Genomic DNA, 12,226 nt, shown 5'->3' with positions numbered 1-12,226 from the left:
TGCGTGCACACACACACACACACACACACACAGAGTGCAGCAGGGTTATTTTTCCACACACAGACTAATGCATGCAGAGCAGTACAGTGATATTCAGCTGAAAGGGGGATGGTTTAAATTTTAATGACTTATGCAGGAGGCCGTTATTTCATTGGAAACACTCGGGTGCACAGGGCAGAATCTATAATCCTCTTTATTGGAGGGAGTCTCCATCGACGTCCTGTGGGAATCCTGCCTGTGTGTGTGTGTGTGTGTGTGTGTGTGTGTGTGTGTGTGTGAGGGGGTGGTGCTGGTGATGGAGCTGCCGTGAAATCTTTTTGTTCTCATTGAGGGAATGTTTCCATCGCAGCACACAGGGATAATCAGCTGTGTGTCATGGAGAGTAATAAATGCATGATGGCTTATTTCACATTTCAATTTGAGGCCGACATCAAAAGGTGGTATTTTCTATACTTGTCCATATGACGTGTGTGTGTGTGTGTGTGTGTGTGTGTGTGTGTGTGTGTGTGTGTGTGTGGGCAGCAGCAGCATGCTGTAATTGGACATGATTAAAGTCAACGCTGCGTTCAGCAGAGAACAGTCTCCTCCTGACACGCTCTAATGTGACACATGATTTATGAGCAGTAACACAGCAGATACAGTGTGTGTGTGTGTGTGTGTGTGTGTGTGTGTGTGTGTGTGTGTGTGTGTGTACACGTGAACAGCTGTCAACACACACAGACACAGTGTTTGGAAAGTAGCTTTGTTTTCTTGAGTTTGATGGAAAGTTTGACGTTAGTGTTGAGATGAAGCTGCGTTCACAAACAGGTGTCAGTGATTTAACAACAGTTATGTTGTTTAGCACTTTACACACACACACAGTGAAACTACATGTACTGTACACAGCTGCACTGAGTGTGTACACAGACAAACACGACACACTTCTCTGTGTCCTGGTCCCAGACTGTGAATAAAGATGGACGGCGCCTCTGTGACGTCACCCACAGGTTTCTGAAGCTCGGAGTGAGCTGCTCCACCGTCGCTATCTTGGCAGTGTCTGGGGCCATCATGCACTGAAGTCTCAGGTCTTCACACGCCCCTCCTCTTTGACCATATTTGGATTAGCTGGGAGTTAGGGGTGGAGTCAGACACTGCCAAGATGGCAACGGTGGAGCAGCTCAGAGGCGACGTCCATCTTTATTTACAGTCTGTGGTTTTTCATTTTAATCACTGTTGCTGCTGGTTGGTCAGTTTACATGACGTGAGCCTTCAGATAGTCCCCACCCTCTCATCCAATCAAATGATAGCGTGCTTAAATCGGTCGTCTTGGAGACGATATCCAATGACTTCACTCCAAACATGGTGTGAATGAGTTCACTCATATATTAGCAGGGACATGTTCCTACTGTTCATATACAAACCTACTCCCGCCCACCATCTTCCTTCGAGCGTCTCTCGGCTCCTCGCTGCAGCTGCAGTCACTGGTCACCTGACCTGGTCGATCATGTGAGGAAAAGCTCTGAGCCTTTTAAATAAGGCTTCAGTCAGAGTGGAGCTGCAGCGGGAGCAGCAGGCCGGGTGGATTGCCACTTACCCAGCAAACCAGCCTCTCTCTCTCACATCATATCCAATCACTCTCTCTGCCCGTCCTCATTGTGCTCAGGAAAATCCTGATCAGAGCTATTTCCCCCAGCTATTCCGACTTAAACAGCCCCCCCCCCCCACACACACCTCCTCTCTCTCTGGAGGGGGAGGGGTGGATTCTCATTTCACCATGTTTCTGTTAACAATATCCTTAATTTAAGCCTGCAGGCTGCTTCAGCTGGGTTTTGGTTTTGTTTTCTCAATACTACAATACCCATGAGCCTTGGCTCCATCGTCACCTTTCAGCTTAATGTAATTCCACTCGTCTGAGAGGAAACCTGGACGTCTGCTTCTCCTCTTGGTTCTGTTAGAAGATCTGAGCCATGACAGGAAACATTGACCAATCACAGGTCTTCTCAGGGAGAGAGTGCGTTCCTATTGGCTGTTCTACAGACCAGGATGTGTGTGCACGTCCCTTCAGATGGACAGGAAGTGTTTGAGAGATGGAGAGAAGTTGAGATGTTGTTCTTCTACAGGTAACAGGCTGTGATATCTACATGTGCTGTATGGGTTGTGTTGGTAGATTCACCATTAACTGGCTAATTTGAATGTTGCTAATAGCTTAGCATTCTGCTAACTGTATCCAGAGGTTCATGGCTGTGTTGCATGTGCGTTTTCAGAACAACATCTTATGACATTTTGATGTTCTCCTGAGTCTCGAGTGGGTCTTGAACTTTTGGTCTGATACATGTTTGAAGAGTCTGATATTGTCACAATTGTTTTGACATTTTAGAATCAAAACGATTCATTAAGTGGACGAGAAATAATCAGGTGATGAAGTGAAAATCATACGCTGTGATTGTAACTGGAACGTGCTGCTTCATGACCAGGATACATCCACTTCCTTCTTCTATGTTTACTCCTCCGTCCACACTAAACAGAGACGTTCAGAAACTTTGTTGGACCTGTTTTATTCTGAAAACTCTGGGGGTGTGTTTTATATTGAAAACTCCTGGGTTGTGTTTTAGTTTGAAAACTCTGGGGTTGTGTTTTAGTTTGAAGATGCTGCGGTTGTGTTTTATTTTGAAAACTCCAGGGTTGTGTTTTAGATTTAAAAATCTGCGGTTGTGTTTTATTTTGAAAACTCTGGGGTTGTGTTTGATTTTGAAAACTCCGGAGTTGCATTTTATTTTGAAAACTCTGGGGTTGTGTTGTAGTCTGGACAGAAACTTAGACCTTTGTAAACAATGGGGTCACACCCACGGCCTCTCCTGATTGGCTGTCATCAGCCTGGACTACCAGTGGTGAATACAACATGATGATGAATGACAGTGTTACTGACCTTGTTGTCTTTGCTGTTCACTTACATTCTCTGTTTTAATGCTACAACTGTCTCTGCTGTTCCTCCTTCAGAGGCTTCACTGCAGAGGAGACAATCTACTTCCTGTTTACACCGGCTCGCACATGCTCAGTGTATGGCGAACGGTCATGTGACGTGTGTTTCAGGTGTGTTAGTGTGGATGGAGATGGTCTTTGTCTGAAAATGAAAATGTTGGTGTGGACGGAGCCGTAGTTTTACCTGGTTAAAGGTTAAGCTCAGAAAATAAAAGTGTGTGACCCAGCAGCGCCTCATCTGCTGCAGGTGAAACTCCTCTAAACTCCTCACAAACATCCTGAGCAGCTCTGAGCTGAATATTTATCCAAATAGCTCCCCCTCCCTCCTCCTCCCCCTCCTCCTCCCCCGCCTGGTGTTTTTCCTCTCTCCTGGTCCCGGTGTCATTAACAGTGATTTATTCGAGGGCTCTCTGGAACACGGATGGTGCCAATAGGTGGGACGTGGGTACATCGCCCCAGCCGCCGCCGCCCGGCCCTCCCCCGCTCACCCTGCTGCTCATCACGCCGCCGGTGATTGATCAACACAACACAACACAAAGCAGAGGGCCGTAAAATGGAAACACACAATTAGTGTGTGTGCTTTTGTTTCAGGACACAATGGCTGTGTGTGTGTGTGTGTGTGTGTGTGTGTGTGTGTGTGTGTGTGTGATGAATAGAGAGGCTCGGAGCTTTATTTTGGAAAGTCTTCTGTTTCTCACTTGGCTTCTAGTTTCAGCTCAAATGTCTGTGCCAACATAAACAGCCTCGCTGCATTTACTCACTTCATGTACACTTCACTCCCTCTATGAATCTGCTGTATGATGTTTAATGTATGGATGTTAATGAGTGGATGTTTAATGTATGGATGTGTTTCCAGCAGTTTAAATCCAGTCATTGTGAAGGTGTCAGTCGTGGATCATCTGCTGAATCATTATGATGATGACTAATGTAGTTTATTTAACTGAGTGTCACAACATTAATAAGAATATTCTCATACGTGAATACAGAGCGAAACATTCACATTGTTTTCAGACAAAACAACGTGTTTACAAAAGCCTGTGTGGAAACAAAAAGGGATTATTTTCATTTTTCATAATAATTATTTATTAATCCTAGAAGATTTTTTAAATATTTAAATTTGTCATCACTTGCCATGTTTGCAAACTAGGCAAAGTAGGCAACCCAGGACCCCAGGACCCCAGGGACCTGCAGGGACCTGCAGGGACCTGCAGGGACCCCAGGACCCCAGGACCTGCAGGGACCTGCAGGGACCTGCAGGGACCCCAGGACCCCAGGGACCTGCAGGGACCCCAGGACCCCAGGACCCCAGGACCCCAGGGACCTGCAGGGACCTGCAGGGACCTGCAGGGACCTGCAGGGACCCCAGGACCCCAGGGACCTGCAGGGACCTGCAGGGACCCCAGGGACCTGCAGGGACCTGCAGGGACCTGCAGGGACCCCAGGGACCTGCAGGGACCTGCAGGGACCCCAGGACCCCAGGACCCCAGGGACCTGCAGGGACCCCAGGGACCTGCAGGGACCTGCAGGGACCCCAGGACCCCAGGACCCCAGGGACCTGCAGGACCCCAAAGCCCCGGTTCACTTTATAATAACTGGTTTTACTGTTTCGGAATTTAAACCACTGAAGAGCAACCAGGGAGAAAGATTTGTTATTGATTATTTCCATCATCCCTTTATTAGTCTGATGATTGTTTCCTTATTAATTTATAATTAATCGTTTAATGAATTTAAGCTCATCCTCAGAGGCCAAATATTCACATGTGAGAAGGAAGCATCAGTAAATTATTAGTTAAACTTTATGATTAATCACTAATCAAACTTGCCAATTTTCTGTAGACCAATGAAATGATTAATCAATTAATCATTATTTCAGCTGATGGGTGGGGGCGACCAGAGACCAAGTAACATATGAGCAAACACATTTCCCAAAATGCCCAATTATTCTTTTACTATTTTTATTGAGTAATATGGAAAATCTAATGGTTTAAAGTGTGTGTGTGTGTGTGTGTGTGTGTGTGTGTGTGTGCGCGTGCACGTGCGTGCGTGCGTGTGTGTGTGTGCGTTTCTCAGCAGTCTGGTGCTGACACAGCTGGTTCTAATAATAGAATCTGATTTAATACGTCAGCTGCACATCTGCATGGTTTTACATTATAATGAAGGACTATGTATTAATAGTTAGTGTGACTGGAAGCCTGAGGTTAGAGCTGCTGCTGCTTCAGACACTGATATTAATAAACACATTAATACCAGTTGTATCTTTTACACGAATGAGAAACACTGATGTGCAGTGATTTGCACATGGATCAGTCTCTGAGTGCCATCACACTGTAGCACAGAGGCGCTGTGGTTAAGTGATGTGCAGATTCATGCAGACATTTGCATAATGAGTCAGTTTGCTGGTGTTGAGGTGATAATGAGCCTGAAAACAAGGAGATAAAAAGAAACTTTCTCAGGAGACAAAGAAAAGAAATAAAAGAAATGAGAGTTTGAGCAGGAACAAAGACAGAGGGAAGGTTAACAGCTCACCTGCTGTTCAGGTGTGTTCTCTGTTATTCTGGTAAACGGTGTCACTTCAGCAGAGGGAGAGAATTCACATCATCATTAATATTCACAGTCCCTACAGTATCTTGCGTGTTTAACTAAAGCTTTCAAATAAATCAAAAGTACAACATTTCCTCTCTCATGCTATTTGGCTGAGCAATGGTGGAATTATGATCACACAGTCACTCAGTCACTCAGTCACACAGTCACACAGTCACTCAGTCACTCAGTCACACAGTCACACAGTCACTCAGTCACTCAGTCACACAGTCACTCAGTCACACAGTCACTCAGTCACTCAGTCACTCAGTCACACAGTCACTCAGTCACTCAGTCACACAGTCACTCAGTCACTCAGTCACACAGTCACTCAGTCACACAGTCACTCAGTCACTCAGTCACTCAGTCACACAGTCACTCAGTCACTCAGTCACTCAGTCACACAGTCACTCAGTCACTCAGTCACTCAGTCACACAGTCACTCAGTCACACAGTCAGAGACATTCACCATTAGAGGGCTGACCACCGCTGTTGTGGTCCAGACAGGAACATAACAGACTAACTAAACCACCTCACAAAGACTGTTAACATGAAGTAATAAACATTAGTTAGCTTACCAGTAACTGAAGGCTAAAGTTATAAACTAGCGAACATTAGCGTTCATCTGTAGATCTTACAGACACAATATAAATCAGAAACTCAGAAGGTAAGTTAAAATGTTTTTCAAAAGCTAAATAGTTAGCTACTGCTACTTACAGCAAGTTCAAGGTTCAGGAAACAAAAAAATAGTGTTGAGAAATGGAAACTTTAAGTTGCTGTTTTTCTTGAGTTCTTCTCCCCTGAAAAAAATCTCTGTACTAATGTGGAGAGTTAATATGGAGAGTTAACATTAAAGGTTAGAGAAGTTTTTGTTTCTCGTGTTTTATTGTTGCATTCAAGTCACAGCAGAGAGTAAAACCCAGGTGAAAAATCCAGCTGCTCTGACTGTTTTTCTACAGAAGAGAAAATATTCTGAACCAGTTTCTGAAAATAACACGTGTCCTTAAAATCACATGATATTAACATGTAATTTTGTATTTTACAAAGTGAACGAGAGCTTGTTGTTTACGGCAGCCATCTTTGTTTGGATCAGGAAAAAGAGAGACAGCCAGAAAAATAAGTGTGACTTCTTCTCTCATTGTGCAGCAGCAGACTGAGTTTTTCTAAGATCACTGGTTAATTTCTGTCTGCGTTGAAAGCTGGATGCTCTGTGACTTGAATATAATGGCTTCGCTGAGAGGAATAAAAAGATGCTAATGCAGCTGAACAGATTCAGATCTGAGAACCAGAGACCTGCACTGATTTCAGCTGATGTGTAGAGATGAATAATCATATCTGTAGTGATATTGTATCCTGGTGATGTGTTTGTGGATCTGGACACTTATATTATATTGATATTTTATGTTATGTTATATTGTATTATATTACATTAAATCATATTATATTACATCACATCATATTATATTTCATTATATTATGTTACATTATGTTAAATTACGTTGTATTATATTATATTACGTTTTATTATATTTACTGTGACTGCGCTCAGTTTTATGAAGATTTCATCTTACAGGTTAAAGAATCATTCCACTGATTTTACAAGTGAAACTTAATTAACTTGATGGTTAATCGTCCTCAGCCTGTGAAAACACAGGCCGCAGATCTGTAGCAGGAAGCCTAAGGAACCAGGCAGATTGAAGATAGTATCAAGTTGCATTATAGGAAACCTTCCAGTGTTTTGATTCTTTTTAAAATCCATCTCAAAACTAAATTATTGGAGCAGCAGTTTAATTATGAACAACCTTTTAGAGTTTCTATAAATTCTGAATCTATATCTGAAGCAGGACGGTCTGTGGGCGTCGTCCTCAGGTCAGGAGACCACCTGTCAATCATCTGAGGTGCAGTGTGTGTGTGTGTGTGTGTATGTGTGTGCACAGAGGGGCTGCTGGGAGCTGGACCGGCTGATTCCAGTCCTGACTGCCTCGGTTTGGCCCGGGCCTCTTTCTGCCATATGTCCTGCTCTGGCAGTAACACACAGTACTGTTCACTTGGCTGAACACTAAACACTAATTAGTCACATAACTGTCAGCCATCAATTCATCTGACGCTCTAATGTGTTTTCAACTATTTTCCTACAATAACAAGAGAAACATGCATCACACCCTGTCATTAGATCAGATCAGATTAGATTAGATTAGATCAGGTTCATTTTGTATTATATCATGCTGTGAACATGCCCCTCCCCCAAGCAGGGATTGTCCAATAATAGCTCAGCAACAGGAAGTAGTCACAGCAGCGTATCAGTGTTGGAAGTGATGCACATGGAGCTGGAGTCACAATGATGGAGGCGAGTGGTGTCTGTTTCTAGCTTTAACATAACCACAGAGAAAACAGACAGGAGATCAGTGGACAGACAGGAAGAGGAAGTGAAGTGGAAAAAAGTCAAAATAAAAGCCAAGGGAATATAAAAGTGTAACATTAAGCAAACACAGGATCTATACCAGGATAAATAAGTAATAAGCCTGTACGGTCGAGGGGGGGGGGGTCTGCAGAAAGCACGGGTGATAAAAGGAATCGCCAAAAACCAAGAACGACCATCTTGGTTGATTTTTCAATTTTTGATTCTGACACCAGAATCGTTTTTTTTCCTGCTTTGGTTTCAAAACAAAAAACTGATTTTTTTATTTTTAAAACCTCCCAAACACCTGAGTGCAGCAGTTTCTCTGAGTCATGACTCAGGCGAATCCGAACACACACACACACACACACACACACACACACACAATATTCTGTGTATTTGATTTTCCAAATATGAACAAATATAATGATTTTGACATGAAAAGAAGTAAATAAAACTTTAGATGAGACCGTTATCTTTGTATTTCGTGATCATGACAGTAACTGTGGCGTGTCTATAAGTTGCAGCACGTTCTGTCTTAATTAAGTCGTCAGGCAGGTGAAGAGCTGTCGGTACAAACTGTCAGCTGATGTTAGATGAATCAAAGCGCCTCCAGCTTCAGATCTGCACAGACACCGAGCTAAACCTGCAGAGCAGCTGCAGCTGATGCACAAACAGGGTCACGTCACCTGTGACCTCAACGTCAGTGTCTGAGAGCTGCGCAGAAACATCTGGATCAGCCATTTCTCTGCAGGTTAAACTGTAAAGACAAGTGGAAGTGAAACCACTGTGATGTCATCCACCGCTGATTCTGATTGGCTGGTTCGGACGTGTTGTTGTCAGTGAGGTGAAGTGGCCATTTGTGTGTGAACAGATTTCTGTCAATAGGTTTTTCTAATGACATCAGCTCTTTGTTGTTTTACTGCCTTTGTTTCTGCTGTTTACCCTTTATTCAGAAAGGTCAGCGCTGCCCAGCTGCTGCTCTGTGTGTGTGTGTGTGTGTGTGTGTGTGTGTGTGTGTGTGTGTGTGTGTGTGTGTGCGCCCTCAGGATGCTGTAAATGCAGCAGTGTTATTAGCGACTCACCTCCTCCACAGCGTCGAGTCCAGCGCTCACTCTCAGACTCGGCGTTGCTTCGGGGGACTGGGAGGGTTCAGATGATGTCATGGCTGAAACCTGAACAGATTTCCAACACACACACATTTGCTTCATTATCCCAGTGTGAAGAGCTCGGCGGAGGATCTGTGAGTGATGAGCTCTGTCTGTGTCTGTCTCCACAGGGACCGTCAGGACGGAGCTGCTGCACTGAGACAGTGAGTTTGTCCTCTTTACTTTCCTCTGAGTTCAGACTCTGCTCAGGTTTCTGTTGTCACTGCTGATATCGACACAGACTCTTCTACAGCGTCACATATGATTATTTAACACAAGCATGTTACGTTTCTACACGTGGACAGATATGGACTGTGAAAGTTATCTCTTATTTCTGTTTGACACTGTGTCCATGTGACCTCATCATGTGATCTAAGATGGCGCCGTCCATCGTATCTTTGTCTGATGAAGATCAGCGATGCCCCAAAGAAGGGAAGCTCTTCAGTGAGAGAGCTGTTTGTTTGTTGGTTTGTTTCTCTGCCCAGTTTTCACCTCAGATTTATTCGTCCACACGGTTTGTAAATCTCGACTGAGTTTCCAGAGAATCATTAGATCAGTGGTTCTCTGCCTTTTCCAGCTCGTGTCCCACTTCAAGGTCTCAAATACTGGCAGTTCACATCCGACTGTAACAGTACAAAGACCAAATAACACGTTCTCAGAGCATTTTTTACCTCATTGAAGATCATCAAACATTCAGGACTGAACTGAAGCAGGAGAAGATGTATTTTTCCGTCTTTGGCGAGCTGCAGTCGGCCATGTTTTCCTGGAGAAAATCAGTGATTATTTGTACCGGGTTTGGTTGATAACAGAATCCTGCAGCTTCTAAAGTCAGACTTTAACCTGACAGCTGCTCCTCTTCAGAACCAATGACAACAGTCGTCGGCCAACAGCCAATCACACGTCAGCGAGGCAGCAGGTAGTCGGCTCCACCTGCATCAGGTCTGATCCATCTGCTTTCATCATCACAGACTCTGGACGTGTGTTGTTGTTTCTCTCAGGACCGTTTAAACTCTTCTGTCATTTAGATTCAACTGTTGTTTGATTTCTAAGTTGCTCCGCTGCACTAAAATCACATGACCCGTCTCCTGATCCTGGTCTTGGTCCTAGTCCTGGTCCTGGTCCTGGTCCTGATCCTGGCCCTGGTCCTGATGCTGGTCCTGGTCCTGGTCCTGGTCCTAGTCCTGGTCCTGGTCCTGGTCCTGGTCCTGGTACCTGTCCTCCATGGACACGTTCACACTCTGCCTGTCAGTGTTAGAGTGAAAACAAAGAGCTGCTGAAGGTTTGCTCCACCTCAGCTCCAACAGCAGCTCAGCTGGGTGGTGTGTGTGTGTGTGTGTGTGTGTGTGTGTGTGTGTGTGTGTGTGTGTGTGTGTGTGTGTGTGTGTGTGTGTGTGTGTGTGTGTGTGTGTGTGTGTGTGTGTGTGTGTGTGTGTGTGGTGTACACTGTGCAGGCTGAGAGAAAGCAATAAGGCTGGATTAGGATGGATTAGCACCACAGTCGTCGTCATACATTCAGTTTTCTCCTCCCTTGACTCTTTCCTCTCCTCCTTCCTTCCTTCCTTCCTTCCTCCCTTCCTTCCTTCCTTCCTTCCTTCCCTCCTTCCTCACTCTTTCATTCTCTCTCCTCTGTTTACATCTCCTTGTCTCCACCCATCCCCTCCCTCATGTTTCCCTCCTCCACCATCCTCTATTCTTTACCTCCTCCCCCCAGCTCCTCTCTCCTCTGATTTCTCCTCCACATTCCTCATTATTCTCCTCCTCGACCCCTCTCCCCTCTCCTCTCCTCCCCCATCGTACCCCCCCGAGGAGACAGTGGAGGAGCGCGAGAGCAGCAGGGCCACAATTTACATCTTGATATATCAGTTTCCTGCAGCAGCGGAGGCGGTGATGGATGGCGTGTTGCCGGCGCCGCGGCGCTGCCATGAGTTACCGTGGTGATTACCGACAGAGACGGCTACTCACTGGCCACTTCATCACTGTGACTGGTGGAGAGGGAGGCGAGAAAAGAGAGAGAAAAAGGAGAGAGGTGCAGAAAAACAGGAGTAAGAAAAACACCAGTGGAGGAGGGGGGGGGGCAGGATGGAGGAACAGGATCGTTAGAGGAGGCTGGAGGAAGGAAACAGGAAGTGAGTGTGGATGAGTTTCATCCAGTGAAAATGAGATATTCAGAGGTTTATGGGAAAATGCTGAGTCAGATTGAAATCACTGACTCATGTTTCCATCCAGATGTTGCTCAAACTTTAACTGAATTTCCTAAAGAATGTTGGAGGAACTTCACCTCTGTCTCCTGGTCACATTGTGATGGATGTGAAGCTGAGATGCTTTCTGCTCTCAGAGATCACAGCAGTGCAGACGTCTGCTTCACTGAGCTGTTACAGTTCTCAGTGTCTTGAGCTGTCATAAATGTAGTAAATACTCAAGTACAAGTACTTCACTGTACTTAAGTAAAGTACTTAGGCTGAATGTACCTAATTACTTTCCACCACTGCTAATACAGTATAATCACTGAGTCTTCAGCATGTGGATTTTAATGTTGTCAATGACCCGACAGGTAAAACTCCTGAATTCATGAGTGAAAACAAAGACGGTGTCTGTTATAGAAGCTAATATCAAAAAGGAAACTAGACTAACTAAACCACCTCACAAAGACTGTTAACATGAAATAATAAACTCTATATTGATGTTAAACGTTTCTCTACAACAACTAATCCTCCATCGTCTCACTGCTCATGACTGAGCCGCAGAGTTTGTAACATTAGATCAAACATGACACTTTATATTAGTGATGAAGTGACAAGCTAACACTGGAGATGAAAGGACGTGCTATCAGCTAGCTAACATTAGTTAGCTCAACTGTAACTGAAGGATAAAGATAGAAACTAGCTAACATTAGTTAGCTAAAGTGTAACTCAAGGCTAGAGTTAGAAACTAGCTAACATTAGTTAGCCTATCTGTAACTTAAAGCTAGAGTTAGAAACTAGCCCTAAACTAACCCCCCCCCCCCCCCCCGATGTCCTGATGTTTCCAGCTCCTGAGACTCTTGTAAAAGGGTTATAAATAGTTAGTAATGCAGCTGTGGCCCTTTGAATTGTGGGTGATTGGTTCAGACGGGGGCAGAGTGGATGTGAGAGGACGGAGGATG

The 12,226-nt window shown here is 44.7% G+C and overlaps 1 protein-coding gene across 3 annotated transcripts in view; it reads left to right on the top strand.

Annotated features, from left to right (window-relative positions):
• The window catches only part of enox1 (ecto-NOX disulfide-thiol exchanger 1), an 83,329-nt gene that overhangs the window by 17,987 nt on the left and 53,116 nt on the right, over positions 1–12,226 (top strand). For 2 of the 3 annotated variants that reach the window (XM_056389343.1, XM_056389344.1), the window contains one exon: positions 9,216–9,248. The exons of the other annotated variant lie outside the window; for it this stretch is intronic. The gene's annotated coding sequence lies outside the window, so the exon portion shown is untranslated. The remainder of the gene's footprint in view (positions 1–9,215; positions 9,249–12,226) is intronic. 3 annotated transcript variants of the gene reach the window in all.

This window comes from Seriola aureovittata, chromosome 11 (genome assembly GCF_021018895.1).
Source record: "Seriola aureovittata isolate HTS-2021-v1 ecotype China chromosome 11, ASM2101889v1, whole genome shotgun sequence".
Classification (NCBI taxonomy): domain Eukaryota; kingdom Metazoa; phylum Chordata; class Actinopteri; order Carangiformes; family Carangidae; genus Seriola; species Seriola aureovittata.
Note: the sequence above shows the minus strand (reverse complement) of the source record. Positions and strands in the feature narration are given on the sequence as shown.